At 35.0% G+C, this 17,454-nt stretch overlaps 1 pseudogene across 1 annotated transcript; it reads left to right on the top strand.

Moving 5' to 3' along the window:
• The first annotated feature begins 27 nt into the window (after window positions 1-27).
• On the top strand, window positions 28-3,318 carry LOC306877459 (protocadherin-8-like; annotated as a pseudogene). The gene is made up of 3 exons: window positions 28-2,317; window positions 2,393-2,450; window positions 3,258-3,318. The product of its transcript is annotated as a protocadherin-8-like (transcript).
• Window positions 3,319-17,454: the final 14,136 nt, after the last annotated feature.

Raw genomic sequence — 17,454 nt, 5'->3', positions numbered from 1 at the left:
TTGCTGTTTTTCTACGTGTTTGCAGACATGAAGCTCTACTGCAGTTACTTCATGCTTCTGTGCATGATTTGCAACATCAGCTGCACGACAACGAAGTACTTCATGTATGAGGAAGACGCACCTGGGACAGAGATTGGAAACCTTTCTAAAGACCTAAAAATAGACCTAGCGGAGGATCCTGAGTTTATACAGAAGACAAACTCCATCATTCACATGAGGCAAATCGACGGGCTTTTAACAGTCGGAGAAGTCCTCGACCGAGAGCAGCTTTGTCACCGATCTCCACAGTGTCTGATAACTTTTGACGTTGTCGCTTTTTCAAAGGAGAAGTTTCAGCTCATTCATGTTGAGATTGAGATAAAAGACATTAACGATCATTCACCTCAGTTCACATGCAGCGAAACGCATTTGGATATATCAGAAAACGCACCTTTGAACTCACGATTTCCGCTGGACGTCGCTGTGGATCACAACGTCGGAGACAATTATGTTCAAAGCTACCATATTTCACACACAAACCATTTTGTTGTTGAAGTCAGCACTCGTGAGGATGGAGAAAATCAGCCGAACTCATTCTGATCAAGACGCTCGATAGAGAAAGCGAAGAGTTTTATACCATCGAGGTGATGGCGACTGACATGGGACTCTGGCGAAATCTGGCTCGTCGACTGTTAATATCTGAGTGCTGGACTTTAACGACAACAGCCCGACATTCGAACACAACTCGCTTAAAGTCGAGCTCAGTGAAGATTCGCCCATCGGCTCACGTGTGCTAAAAGTGCACGCTTTCGATCCCGATGCCGGGATCAATGGAGAAGTCGCGTATGGCTTCGTCGAAGGCTCCCCGAGCGAAGTCACACGTGTTTTCCAGATCGATCTCGTCACAGGAGAAGTGACCCTCAAAGACTCAGTCGATTATGAGACCAGAAAGTCGTACGAGTTGCACATCCAAGCCTCCGATTTGGGCGCCAATTCGATATCATCCACCTGTCGTGCTATTGTCGAAATTGTCGATGTCAACGATAATGCGCTGGAGATTAGCATCAAACCAATGACTTCCACCAGCGACGGAGTCGCATTCATTACCGAATCTGCAGCCGAAGAAAGTTCCGTAGCTCTTATTAGCACCTCGGATGCAGATTCGGTCCCAATGGCTACGTGCAGACGAGTTTAGAAGGACACGAGCATTTTAACAAGCCTGCAGCGACACTTTTATGATCGTAACAACCACGACTTTAGACAGAGAAGCCATTCCAGAATACAACCTAACTGTGATTTCCGAGGATTTAGGAACTCCTCCGTTTAAAACCATCAAACATTATACCATTCGCATCACAGATGAGAATGATAACGCACCGATGTTCAGCAAAGCCATCTATGATGTCTCAGTAATAGAAAACAACATTCCCGGGTCGTACATGACTACGGTGGTCGCACGCGATCTTGACGTTGGGAAAAACGGAAAAGTCTCCTACAGCCTAATCGACATTTCTCGATTTCACGATTTCTACATTTGTTTCCATTGATCCTCATTCTGGCTCTTTGTACACGTTGAGATCGTTTAACTTTGAGACTCTGAAAGAAGTCGAGTTCGTGATCAAAGCCAGTGATAAAGGTTTCCCGCCATTATCAAGCACGACTTTAATTCAAATCCGCGTGGTGGACGAGAACGACAACTTTCCGTATTTCACATATCCGGTGTTACGAAACAATTCCGCCGATGTTACGATTCCCTTTAATGCTCAAAGTGGCTATTTAGCGTTAAGACTGACGGCTCAAGATGAAGACAGCGGCGTAAACAGAGAGCTCAGTTTTCATATTCTAGAAGATGATGCTAAACTTTTTTCCGTTGATAAAAACAGCGGCGAAATCGTCTTGAAACGAAAACTCACTGCACAATGTGGAGACGTCCTGCAGATTAAAGTTTTGGTTGTTGAGAATGGAAGAGAGCCGCTTTCTAGCACAGCAACCGTCCGGTTTGTGGTGACAGACACAGGTGCACTAGAGGACCAGGTGGTTATTTTACTCCGATCCAAGGATGAAGAGACTTTGGAGTTTGATGTGTGGACTGTAGTGATTATTGGTTTCTCTGTATGCTGTGTGCTGTTGCTGACTGCGATTATCATCCTCACCGTGACTTGCACCATCAAACTTTGGGAGAGATGGCCTATACGGATCAACCCCGCTTTCCAAGAACAACCCTGCCGGTTCAAACATTTATGGAGGCCCTAATGCCTTCCTCAGAAGCAAAGGAGATTCAATGCAACCTCTGTAAGTCTGTATGAAGATAAAAGCCTAGATTTTGAGGAAAAGGTGAGTGATTTTGGCTGAACGCTTGGATGCACATTTCTATTTATGCCAGCATATTAACTTTGAGCTTTTGTTTTCATAGCGGTTCCTGCCCTGCAAACATTTTTATGGCAAGATGAAAAATACTGTCTGCAAAGAAGGTAAGAATGGTTGCAAATATTTGTTTTTGTGTTTGTTTGGTGTATTTGCGACCTGGATAATTCCCATTTTAATTGCTTGACTATAATTTAATAATAATCAAAACAGAAAAATAGTGAGGAACAAACGTTTGAGACCATTAGTGAAAATGCTTTTATTTTTAAAATATATAATTATTATATAATAATTATTTTAATAATATATAAAATTGCTTAATGATTTGAGTGACATAATCATAAATTTGAAAGTGAATAGAAATCTGTATGTCTGTACAAAGAGTCACATGATCAATAACACTTATTTACTTTGATTATTCACAGAAACAGTACATCTGAATATCTCTTTATTTTACATTATAGTGTTTCTATAACTTTGAGTGACAAATAATCAAGAATTGGAGAATGAATATGAATCTGAGCATCTGCACAAACAGTCACGTGATCAATGATACACTAAATAGTGCATCTGAAGTGTCTTTATTTTCCATTATAGGCCTAAAAATCTTTTATTCCCATGTTTAAATGCAAAAGTTTTTATACTTTTGGGTCTTGTTTTAGTTTTGCAGCTACTGTCAACAAATACACATCATTTTGGTCAGAAAACTATAAACGTGTTTAATATGCAAACAGATCACTTTTTGATTTTTGTCAGGGTTTAGTCTCAGGTTTAGTTACAACAGGTCAAGAACCATACAGGATGCAACGGCATATTAGTCATGTCCCAGTGAATATAGTGTTTTGTGCTGCAATGGAATATCAATAATCAGATCGCGTGTTATTCAGATTCACGTTAACATGTTGAACACACAGCGACCCGTTCAGACAGGAACGCTGCTGTCATACTCGGCCCATCAGACCAGAAGAGCGATGACGGGCGTCGAAGAGCACATCGAGGCGGACAAAGATGCATTTCTGATGAAGTTGCTAACACTTTTTAAATATCAAATAAGAGTTCAGTCTTGTTCATTGAATCTGATATTTTAGCTGATTATGTGACTGACTGAGCAAAACTTTCCCAGCAATTTAGCAGTCAGTACTTTTGATACTGGTTTGCCACAAATGAAAGTGTTTTTCCTTTCTTTTCTTATTTTTTTAATTCAGGAAAATATATTTAAGAACAGCCTGTGTGACTTAAATTAACAAAAGTATTTTTTGTGAATATTTGTATATTTTGTATAATGTCTTTTCCAGTGAAAACAAACCCTTTTTTGTGCTGCTGACTCACCAACATGATGGATTTTCTGTCAATTATTTTGCAAACAAGTACCAAACCAATTTAGTTTATTTTATAGATGTTGTTAGCAATGAGTTTGCATGTATTTAGTAAATGAAAAATTAAGTAAATTTGTTTTGAATGAGAATTTGTTATATCCACACGTTTCTATTTCTATCTGAAATAGTTGTGTAAAAATTCTTAAATATATGCTAAACGTTTTTTTTTATTATATTTTTTCTAATTGCACATAGATCCTGATTAAGTATCTCTCAAAACAGTTAGATCTCTTCCAAAAGTGCCATCAATACACTGAAAAAAATCTGATTTGAAATAGTATTTTCTTGTAAAGTGTAATGCAATACTGTGTGTTTAATGTTTTCCTTGCTTCTCTTTCTTTTCTGTCTTTTTAAGCAGGGCTTAAAAACTTGTGCAAAGACTGTACATATTAATTGTACATAATTTTCTCACCTCAGTGACCCACATGAAGTCCTTAGAAACCTATTTTGTTGCCTGACCTCTGGGAACATCTTGTTTAATAGCTGATTAGCTGTAAAAGGCTCATGCAGATGCAGACACATTAAGTTAAGTCCTCAAATCCAGCCTGTCCGATTATTGCACACACATGGCCTGTTCTGGATTAGCTGCTTTGTAACACAGCAGCCGCGTCTTTACAATAACATGTGAAGAATGAGGCTTAGAAAGACACACAATCAGGCATATTAGAGGAGTTAAAGAGCTTGTTGTGAGAGATTATATGGCCAAAAGGCTATTAAAGCTGCCATAAATCTGTGCATGCATGTAATATGTTATATATGAGTTACATTAAGAACATGTCTCTGAAATGGTTTTCAAATCTGTCCTGGAGCAGCCCAGCAGTGTCTCCCTCATCTAACACACCGATTCAACTCGTCACTAGAACAGACTGAAATGGGTCCGACCTGAAATAAGTAAAAGGTAAAGAGATTTGAGAGAAAACAGGATGCGTATCAGATCCGCGTCACGTTCAGCAGCGGCAGCTCTTAAAGAAACAGCAGCCAAAACAACCTAATAACCAGCTGCTGCCATGTCTGTTCATCAAGAATAAAAGAGAAAGAGGAAATCAATCACTTTTATAGTTTTAAGGATTCATCTGTATTTAGTTTAGAATTTAGTGTTTGATAACTTTATTCCATTTCTGTATATTTCTGCTGAGGGGCAGAATTAGAAGTTCACTTAAATTAGAAGTTATTTTTAAAGTCTAATAAATGTTCAAATTGATCGTTCTTAATTATAATGTAAAGTTGAATGGCTATAGTCAATGGTTAAATATTAGGGGGAAACATTTTTATAGGGAAATCAGTATTAATTGGTATCAGTGATACTCATAAAAATAAAGATGCCATTAAACAAATATTAAAAATATACTGTCTTGATGTGAAATTATTGCAATATAAAAGTATATTTAAAACTTTAATGTTAGGTGAGGTTAATCGCAAATTATTTCATAAAAATGTGCCATTAATTCGTTTTTTTTTTTTATCGATTGACAGCACTAATGAAAATTATATATATATATATATATATAAAACACACACACACAAACACACACACACACACACATATATATATATATATATACTATACTATACTATACTTCCTGTGTAAATATATTTTAGAAACATAGTGCATGTTTAGACTATATTTTGTAATTACTTGTTTGTGGTCTTGTTTCCAAGTATAAAAAAATTCACTTAAATAAAAACAATATATATATATAGAAAAAATATATAATAATGATAAAATTAATAGTAAGCTATATATATAGTTTATTTTTTATTAATATTTTATTATTACTATGATTAATTATCATTATTATTGTTATTATATAACTTAAGTGTTATATAATAACAATGTTTATATAAATAACTCTTGTATTATTGTTATTATAAAACAAGAGTACAAATTTTATAATAAAATATTAATTCACAAATACATTTAAATGCATAAACTATATTTAAAAAATTTATATATATTTAATATATATATATATATATATATATATATATATATATATATATATATATATATATATATATATATATATATATATAAATAAAATATAAATATACACATATTTATAGTTATTTGTTTATGGTCTTTATTTTTTTTTTTCAAAGCTCACGTCGAAGACAAATAGATCCATAAATCCATAAATTGTGTCATCCCTCTGGAATAAACTGGTTTGGGCTGTTCTCATTAGGATTTTTGCATATACAGATCATGCAGGATTACACTTTTAATATGAAGGTTGTGTAATTCCAGAACAGGAATAACCAGCACAGTAAAAAACATTCATCATATAGGTGCTTTCATTCTGCAATGTGAGTTGCGGATGAAAAATAAATAAATAAATAAACAGGAACATTCTTTCATTTCACTTTGGCCTAAAGGGATGTTTTCACTCGTGCAAATAACAAGAGGAACGGCGGCATCATCCTTTTGTTAGTAATTGCTCATAGCTGATGGGATATGACAGATTTCCAATTGCATATGAAGGGCAACTCCACGAAACGATCAATAGCACATGAAATATCTTATTGTATCCTCTCTCTCTCTCAGTGTTTTCCACAGAGGTCAGAAGAGAGGCACAGAAAGAGGACATGATGCTGAGAGCAGGGTTAAAACTACAATAGTGCAGCTAAAGTCCTTCAAAACTCTCCCAACAAGCAGATATTAACATGTTTAAACATATTCGAGTGAGTTTACAAGACACCAAAATGGCAAAGTACATTTTTTGCCACAACTAATAAATGTTTAATTTAGGAAAAGTATTTCACTTGCAATGTAATTTTTTTTCATGTATTTTCATTCATTTTTAATACATTTGACCTTCATTTGAAGGAAACTATGGTGATAGGGATTACACAATAGAAATATCTGAAATGCATCATGTATTCTGTGTCGGTTGGGTTAGGTAATGTAAGTGCATTTGTCATTATAGAACTAGGATGCTATGCATTTCATAACAAACTTCTGATTTTAAACAGCTGTTGTATGTTTAGGATTTTGAAGAGTTGAGAAAATCTACCATTTGCTTAGTATATTGCAAACAATAATTTACAATAAAAAAAAATTTAATTTTTCTGTCATTTCATATAGGAATAGTTCACCAAAAAAGAAAATTCTTCCAAAAATGAAAACTCTCAGGCCATCCAAGATGAGTTTGTTTCTTCATCAGATTTGGAGAAATGTAGCATTCCAACACTTGCTCACCAGTGGATGCTCTGCAGTGAATGGGTGCCGTCAGAATGAGAGTCCAAACAGCTGATAAACACATCACAATAATCCGCAAATAATCCAAACCACTCCAGTCCAGCAATTAACATCTTGTGAAGACAAAGTCTGCGCATTTGTAAGAAACAAATCTATCATTAAGATGCTTTTAACTAAAATATATCCATCATAGAGTCCATAATCCATAATAATGCTTCCTCCAGTGAAAAAGTGTTCTGGTGTGAATCAGGAGAGAACCGTTTAAGCACCGTTTACAAGCCAAAACAGTCCAGAACAGCTCTAAACAAATATGAGAGACAACAGAAGATGGACTTTTTCACTGGAGGAAGCATTGTTATGGATTATGGACTCAGATCTTAGTTAAAAGCATCTTAATGATGGATTGGGATTTCTTTTGTCTTCTCCAGATGTTAGTTGATGGACTGGAGTGGTGTGGATTATTGTGATGTTTTTATCAGCTGTTTGGACTCTCATTCTGACGGCACCCATTCACTGCAGAGCATCCATTGCTGAGACACTGATGCAGAGACACATTTCTACAAACCTGATGAAGAAACACACTCATCTACTGTACATCTTGGATGGCCTGAGAATGAGCACATTTTCAACATGTTTTTAATTTGAGTGAACTATTCCTTTAAGGCAAAGCAAGATAATTTGTTCACTCAGAGGCTTGTAGTTTCAGTTTTGACTCATGGAAAGACATATGGACATGCGTTGTGTCATGAAAACCTGCAGATCCCACAACACTGTTCACCAGTTTGTTCACTAGTTTCCCAAAGGCTATTGTTAGTGCTGAAAAACATATTTAATGAGTTTCCAGTGGCAACAGTAAATGGCAAATGAGTCTAATAGCCTACGATCCTCCATATATCTTTATAAAGTGCGCTGGTGTAATTGAGATTAAACTAAACAGACCTCAGCAATTCAAACCACAAGTCTGTTCATCTATAATGAAAGATAATTTATCCATATTATGGGCAAAGTAAATCGCTCAATTATTTCTACATCAGTGAAATTGTTTTGAGTGTGGGTAATTATGTTTCATATTTATGCCCATTAAAGAGATGATGTTGAGCTTCTACAGGCAGATTATTTGTCCAAACCATGACATTTATAAAAAGGTGTTTTTATTGCAACAGCAGCTAGATATGCATACTTACAAATAAAACACGTTGTGCTTTTCAAGTAGTTTTTTTGATGGTTTTTCATAAATCACTGTGCCATTATATGCAATTTTGCACTAAAAAAACTGAAAGATTGTGATGGCTTGTATGGTAAAGTACATGAAAGCTATCATACTTGTATTCTTCCCAAACAAGTCTCTTATTGAGTTTCCGTTGAACATAAAAATGTCTCGTCAGTACCAAAAAACAACACATTATAACAAATATCTTTCATTTTTGAGTTCAAGTTTGAGTAATTTTATTTTAGTCAATTTAACTATATAGTTTTTATACATTATTTCAGTTTTTGTTATTTTAGTGCATCAAGTTGCACTAAACTGAAGTGAAATAAGTTTTATTTTTCAATTTTATTTAGTTGCAGTTTATTTTATTTTAACTAACAAAAATGTTTTTAATGGTCTAAGATTTAGTTAACTATAAAAACCCAGGTACGTACATATTTGTACAAAACATGCAAGTTAGTAAACAAAACAATAAGAAAAATAATTTCAAACCTAGTAAGAAGTACTAAAATGTACAAGCATGCCTCCCACAATAATGTAGAAGAAATACAGTAGGTCAAACAGCTATTTTCTGTAGCTAAACATTTTTAATCTTGACAGGATTAGAAACTGAAATTGCTTTATAATGAATGTTTCCTCACATGAACCATTGATTGAATGAGCAAAAACAGGCTTTAGCTTTCACGCGTGTGGTTCTCATGTAATTGCCGGCGTTAGTGAGGCCCATGAGAACGAGATCTTGCAATACTCACTGAACATAAACAGCATTGCCGTTTTTGGGGGCCTTTCTTGCACCTAAAAGCAATTTTTAACAGAATTTATGTTATTACATTTGCTGAAATATGTCATTTTGAGCTCTCCCCATGGTTCGATTGGTAAAGGAAATATCATGCAAGAGCCTCTTCGGATTTGCCATGCATAAACAAACAACTTTCATAATATTCACTTCTGCCCATTTCAGATCTGTACAGCTCACATTTTAATTAAAGCTGTGCTTATAATGAAAAATCATGAAGCAGATTTAAAGGAACAGAATGAAAACATTCTGGAAATGTGCTCACCCTCAGGTCATCCAAGATGTAGATGAGTGTGTTTCTTCATCAGGTTTGAAGAAATATAGCATTGCATCAGTGTCTCAGCAATGGATGCTCTGCAGTGAATGGGTGCCGTCAGAATGAGAGTCCAAACACTGATAAAAACATCATAATAACCCAGCTGTTTGGACTCTCATTCTGACAGCACCCATTCACTGCAGAGGATCCTTTGGGGGGGGGGGGGGGGATTATTTAATGCCAGGTGTTTTCAGTGTGGAAAGTTTTTGCTTCTGCTTTGTTAAACTTAAAAACAGAGACTGCAACTTTAAAATAAAATACTGGTGGTGTCAAACACAGCTTAACACATGAAGTTATTTTTAAGGATATAAAACAAAGTGTGCGATAATGTTTTCTCAATTGTGTTGATGAGGCTGTATGCATATTTATAAATTTTCCATAGCAGTGCGCTTCATCTCACTCACACTTCTCCATAACAACACTCTGTCCTATTTTCGTCTCATCCAATATCAAATTAAATGCAGTCAGTTACTGCATCAGTTTGAGAGGAAGCTGGCAATTGAATCTGTTTTTCACTCACACTATTGAATGGAAAAAATGAATCTCTGTTATAATGGGCAATATTACTGATAATGATATCCAGTATAATATGAGTAAATGAGGATGAAGGGCTGATGGGGCTGTGAGGCTCTGCCCTAGATAGTTCAACATCAGGACAATCAAAACACTATCATGTGATCAAACTATCCAAACAGCTGCAGGTTTAATTATTACACAAGTCACAAAATTAGAGCTTACCAGGGGAGTCAGCATGGAGTTGCATTATTATTATATGTGCTCTGCTGAAAAACAAAAACAAAACAAAAAACAGAATAATAATACAGTTTTTGGTTCTCATAATTTTAGTTCATATTTCTACTTAGTCCTACTTAAACACACACACATACATACATATAGTGGCCAAAAACATATTTTAAATATGCTCTAAATGTATGTGGCAAAGAGCATCATACTTTCGCATGTGATATAGGCAACATATACGTTTTTTGTTCAGATGTGACATATGTGGATGTGTTTTCTTGGATTGAAATATATAGGGCAAAATATATTTTAAATGCCTTTACTATATATACATATAACAAAACAAAAACAAACAAACAACACTCGTTTCATCATTCCCCGCTTAGTGTGCTTATAAATTGATATGAAAACACATAGAGCAGTATTTTGCACTCACGTAAAAAAGTAAACACTGCCACCAAGTGGTAAAAAACGCAATAGCAGTGGGTCCGTCTTGTGGATATATTTTTGTTGACCTTTTTTTTTTTTTTTTTTTTTTTTCTCAGAAAAGAATACAATGAAATAATTTATCTCATCCTCCAGTCCAGACTACGAAACAAAAACGAGAAAAGTGTGAAGATCTCGACAAATCAAGACAAAGATAATCATGCATGGCCTCTTGGGCTTCCATTTGAACAACCTTATCCCTAAATAATTATTATTATTCAGAACTATTCAAATGCGTGGAGAGTTTAGCTTTCAACACTAATTAAACACATCATGAACCAGGTCGCAAATCAATGTGGTGAGTGTAGCAATGATTACATTACATAATAACTTTCCAACAACTTTTATGCATGACAAATTAAACTTTTTACAAATTAGTAATTATAATTTTGACAAATTAGTTTGGCTGTAATGCTCAAATAACTTGCAAAATAGAAAAACCAACATGACAAAGAATCGTGATAAAATCGTGAATCGAGATATATATATATATTTTTTAATTGTGGTATGATATTTTTTTCTTTGATAATGTAAACGTTCTTTGCTCTCTTTTTGTACAGTGTTATAGCTAATTAGTAACTTTACTAAACAGTGTTTTTATTAAATTCATATTAAATACAAAGTCAGTCACATTAAAAGTATTTTATGGTATGACACCCATATCTGGTACTTAAGTAAAAAGACGGGCTTTTATGCGTAGTTAATAGATGATACTTTGTCCATGGCCCATTACAGATCAACTAACCATCTATAAAGGTGCAAAATGCATTTACTTGCACATATTTGCGAATCGAGATATTTCATGATATATTTTGGGGATATATCGAATAAAAAATTAAAACAATTTAATAAAATCACTGCTGAAAAAAACAATAGACACCATTACAAAATTAGTAATGGTTTTACTGGTTATAATGGGATTCTGGGATTTACTGGAAACTGTAAAGGACCCTGTTGGTCTCTGCTGGTAATTGGTCACCTTTTATTGGTGGCTTGTTAAAACCAATAAATCCTAATGGAATATGTCCCAAAACACACTACAGAAAACCATTTACTTCATATATATTAAATATATAATAGTGCAGTTTTTTTGTGTATTTCTTTAACTTCTCAGATAATATCAATTTTATGAACCATTTCAGATGGGTCCGAAATCACAACAACAGTGGTTACATGCACATATATATTTTTGCTAAGGACACTTTATTAGTCGCTGGTTAGTCATAGCATCTCTACTGAACTCTACACCCTTGATTCTGTTGAATAATATAGAGTCCATCTGAATCCTGGAGGTTTCCTCTTATTCGGCCAACAGAGGGAGCGCACACATCTCACGCATTTCAGCTTAGCTTTAATGCTGTCGAATAAAATATACTGTTGGTATAAGGAACATAATGCCCTATTTTTAAATCTCCTGTCATTTATTTAGTAGATATTGTTAGGTGGAGGAGATGATGAGAGCACAGGCGAGGACATCGCTGCAGTGTCTCATTGTTTTTTGGGTTTTTTTCAGACATGACCCATTTTATGGGAAAAAGAAACACCTAGTCAACATTTCAGTAGTGCAGCCTCAAATGAGATACGACTTGTGTCAAAATAATATCCAAGTATGCAATATAAAAGTCTATTAGAAGCCTGGAATAGTGTTTTTTGTTGTTGCTCCTTTCTCTTTGTGTTTTTGTAAGTCTGAACACTGAATGTGCACTCGAAGTCTTCAAAACACATATATAGCCTACTAACAATCATAGAAAGCATGGTAATAAAAGGGGATTTGTTGTGAAAATGAAGAGTTCAGATGCAAAAGCCTCTAAGTGCCATCTGAAATTTTCTTCTAAAATGAGTATTTTTCTCCTCACGTAGAACATAATTTGTAAGAAGATTTCAAACGGCACTTAGAGGCTTTTGCATCTGAACTATTCAAATGTTTTTTTTGTTTGTTTGTGTTTTTTCTAGTTATGCTTATCAGCTAGAAATTGTTTGTGAATCATGAACTGGAAAAGTCATGGAAACTTGTTGGTGTGGGCAGCCTTAAAAACACTGAAAAAACAGGTATGGAAACTTAGAAATTGCTTGTAAATTTCACAAATAATAACAAAGAAACTGCAAGTGACCGTTTTGAAATAGACTGAAATAGTGTTTTCTTGTGCAATGTGCTCTGATAATCTATCATTTACAAGTAAAAAAAATAATAAAAATTTTACCAATGTATGAGAAGTTAATATGGTAATATAAAAAATAATATCTTTTAGTTATGTAATACATGTATCAATTAATTTCAGAAGCAATGCAAGTGATTTTATTTTCAACTACACCATAGCTGAAAATAAATTAATTACACACATCGTCTAAGAAACTACAGATCGCCGACCTTTTTTTCACCAATGTGCACTTGGACAAACAAGCCTAGAGCCCATTGTCACATCCTTTTATGCTCTGAATAAAATACATCTTCACTGATTGGCTTTGAGGATGATTGGAGATTAATGTTTTGTGCGTTCGGACCTAATAACCAACAATTATGACTCACCTCTCATTTTCAGTCATCTTCGGGTGTCTGCGGCAGCTGGAAAGCATTGTTCTCTGAAGTGTTAGAAATGTGTCATAGACGACTTGCCAAGGAAAGCCTAGTGATGGCACGGACCGCCCACAGTCACTTCACTGACCGGTTCATTCATGTTGAACACAAAACTGGTAAGAGCTGGCAGAAATCAACAGTTCAGATCCAATCAGCACCAACGGATGTGCTGCAGTGAATGGGTGCCGTCAGAATGAGAGTCCAAACAGCTGATAAAAACATCACAAATAATCCACACCACTCCAGTCCATCAGTTAACATCTGGAGAAGACAAAAGCTGCATATTTGTAAGAAACAAATACACCATTAAGATGTTTTTAACTTCAAACCGTTTGTTCCAGTTAAAATAAGTGTCCATAATCCATAATAAATCTTCATCCAATTAAAAAGTCATCTGGTCTGAATCAGGAGCGAAATCTGCACTGTTTACAAGCCAAAACAGTCCAGAACAGCTCTGAACAAATATGTGGGTGGATATTGATGTGAGAGATGACAGGAGATGGACTTTTTTACTGGAGGAAGCGTTATTATGGATTATGGATATTTTACCTGGAAGCCACAGTATGAAGTTAAAAACATCTTAATGCTGGATTTTTTTTCAGCTTTTGTCTTCTCCAGATGTTAACTGATGGACTGGAGTGGTGTGGATTATTGTGATGTTTTTATAAGATGTTTGGGCTCTCATTCTGACGGCACCCATTCACTGCAGAGCATCCATTGCTGAGACACTGATGCAGAGACACATTTCTACAAACCTGATGAAGAAACACACTCATCCTCATCTTGGCTCTCCATTTTTTTTTTATGTGCAATCTGACCAATTTAAAGGAATAGTTTACTCAAAAATGAAAATATGCTGATAATTTACTCACCCTCGGGCCATTTTTGTTTAAAGGGGTCATCGGATGCTAAATTGACTTTACAAGTTGTTTGAACATAAATGTGTGCTGGAAGTGTGTACACATCCATCATATAATGATAAAAAGTGTTTTTTTTTTGTTTGTTTTTTTATACCTATTTTAAAATCCTCTCTCTCAAAGCAGGCTGTTCTGAGGTTCCTGTCAGAATGATGTAGTTCTGTACAGACAGCTCCCACGAGAGTTGATTGACAAGCCGTCTTAGCTTAGACCCGTCCTGAGTGAGCTGAGAGCTGTCCGCCTCTGGTGCAGGGGAAGACAAGATGTCTCAGATTAAGTGATTGAGGTGTTTTGTTGTTGAATATAATAATGAACATAGCAGTCATCATTTACTCCTGACATCTGAATCACTGAAGACGCAAAGGATTAACGTTATTTTCATTTTGAAGGGAATGTGCCGATCCTGATCTTCATAAATGCGTCTATGTCCGCGTGAATCATTCGTGATCCAGCTTTATCTACAGAAGAAGTGAGTATAAGGGTTTTTATGAATCAGGGCTGAAGTTCACAGTCTGCTCGTCACTCCACAGAAGAGAGGGGCAGGTCGAGCAGAGCTCATTAGCATTTAAAGCAACATGGACTATAATGGCTTGCTGAAATCAGAGCTGATTTTGACAGGTTAAAAATGTGTTTTTTACACTACCATTGAGAAACTTTAACCAAAGCATGTTATAGACTTTTCATTAAGACCCTAAAGAATCATATCAACTTGTGTAAAATGGGCATCTGATGACCCTTTAAGGGAGTTATAAGCAAGTAAGTGTTATGTTTGTGAAATACCTGGGACTATTAATACTTGTAAATGGGAAAAAATGTTAATATACACATTTTCTTTCCTATTTTTCTGTATACCTATTTGCAGACACGGCCTTGTCATTATTTTCATTTTTCCCATGGCAAAGGACAAAAATTGAATACACACATTTGCTGGCTTGCGCAGTTTCATGTCCTTGGATGTAATTCATGCCTTTGTTGTTGTTGTTTTTCGGCTCGCAGTATTCAGTCCCTCTGCACTCCAGATTTGGAGATGCCCCTAATTGCTTTCTCATTGTGACTAAGAACAAGGTGCTTTTCATATGAGGAACGACGTGAGTGTCAGATTCAGTAGCATCAGGCTGTCATCCACCTCCACACTCTGACCAAGACATGAGTTTATTCTAGTGCAGGCCTGACCACTGAGCTTTTGTTGTCTTTGACAAATGTGGTGAAGGTTGTAAACAGATACTACAGCACTGCCAATCTTTTCACCACTGAACCGTTTTGGTTCTATCTATCTATCTATCTATCTATCTATCTATCTATCTATCTATCTATCTATCTATCTATCTATCTATCTATCTATCTATCTATCTATCTATCTATCTATCTATCTATATCTATCTATCTATCTATCTATCTATCTATCTATCTATCTATTTATACACACACAGTATGCGTGTGTGTGTGTGTGTGTGTGTGTGTACACAGACACTGTATATTGGCCTAAATTGTATGCATTTGGCAGACAGTTTTATCCAAAATGACTTACACTGCATTCATGGAACACGTTTTATTTAATATTGCATGTTCCTCAGCTAATCATACACATATCTCATACGTTTTAACTGACTAAATGTCATTGTTTTCACAATGAACAGATTTAAGCTGATTTTAAGTTATTTGAATAAATGCATTTTGAAACTATTATTATTTAACTAAAATCAAGTAATGCAAATAATTAATAATAAACTGTGCCATTTATTGACATTGATATGATTTTTTTAGGTGCAGAAATGTTACCTGTTTCATTTATGTATGACTGACAAATATGCATGACAAGTTTATTAGTTAGTTTTGATTCAAATGTGTAATTCAGATTCAAAAATCTTAAATTTGGTCCTAAATATTATGTTTTCAGTTAGATTATGTTCTGTTTTGGGCCATTGTGCACTTCATTCTCTGTCATTAACCAAATTGTTGACTGATTTTAGGATTTGGTGGCTGTTTTGAAAAAAAAAATTCAGGAGCAGTTTATTTTTGTTGCAATGTATCCTTGCAATAACAGCAAAGAAAAAAGAAAGAAATGGGGAAAAGCATAGCCATGTGACATTGACTACAGGTGGAGCCCCACAGAGACGGTGATTGCTGTTGATGCTGCACAGACCTGAAGGACCGCAGATGGTTCAGCAGCACAAACGCCTGATACTCAAGGGACCGAAGATGAAATATATATATATATTTATTTATATATACTCGCACATTTATATAAAACAGCCTACACAAGTGTGATCCCTGTACTTTCTCCGGTGAGATTTCCCAGTGAGATTTGCTCTCTAACAAATCTTAGAAGTTTCGATATTTGCACAAGAAATATCCCAAACTATGTCATTAGCATCATTCTTCCTGAAGAAAGAGCATAATATAATATATTCTTCCACCCAAAACAAACTTTTTTTGCACTAAAAAGCAGTAAGATGTACACCAGCCAATTTTGGGCCAGTTTGGGATTATAAACTATGCCAATAATTGACTTGGCCAATTGATAAAAGTGTTTTTTTTTTCTTGTATCAATTCCAGAATCTCCTGACAGCCAACATTTTTAATTAATTTTGAGTACATATTGTCTAAATGTTCATTTGATTTTGGCAATTTTGTGCACAGCACATTTGCCATTATTTATTTTATGATGTATATATCGCCAGCAGCTCTACTCTCTATATATCAGCATTAAATCATTACTAAAAGACTTTATACTCATGAACTCTGTCTACATCTTATCAAATCAGAATCTTATGCATGAGGGAAATGGCATTTTTTCTTATTATTATCAATTTTTTATCAGGCTGCCTGGAAACAAAGTCATGTTTACAAGGTACAAAGTTGATACAACAAGCACTTGAAAAAGTGACGTGAAATCTATGAAAGAGAGGGAATGAGTTTTGTTTGAGTTACTTAGTAGCAAGTAAACCTGTACATTATGCTTTATTTAAAATGAAATCATCAGGACTTACACTACCGATTTTATGTTTTTGAGTCTCCTCTTCTTACCAAGGCTGCATTTATTTAATCAAAAATACAGTAAAAATTGTGAAATAGTATTAGAATTTAAAATAACTGTTTTCTACTGTAATATATTTTAAAGTGTAATTTATTCCTGTGACGTAAAACTGAATTTTCAGCATCATTACTCCCGTCTTCAGTGACATGATACTTCCTTTAATAAAATCTCTACACATTTACTGCTATTTTTTGAGGGATTTTCAGTACAACCGTTTTTTTCTATGGCAGTCTATTATTGCGCTCTAATCTTCAGATAAGCCCGCCTCCGAAAAGCGCATAAAACAAAATGAACTAGTGCCTCTAGATATTGCCACAAGCATTAAAAAAATCTGTGTCAGTCAACCACTATGAAAAAGCTTCATACTCTGAGACTCTAGTCTACATCTAGTCAAATCATAATCCCACGCAGGGAAACGGCATATTCCATGCTGTGCACAATGATATGGGTATGAAGCAGTT

The sequence above is a fragment of the Barbus barbus genome, assembly GCF_936440315.1.
Source record: "Barbus barbus genome assembly, chromosome: 11".
NCBI classification, from domain to species: Eukaryota; Metazoa; Chordata; class Actinopteri; order Cypriniformes; family Cyprinidae; genus Barbus; species Barbus barbus.
This window is presented reverse-complemented; position numbering and strand designations above follow the sequence as displayed.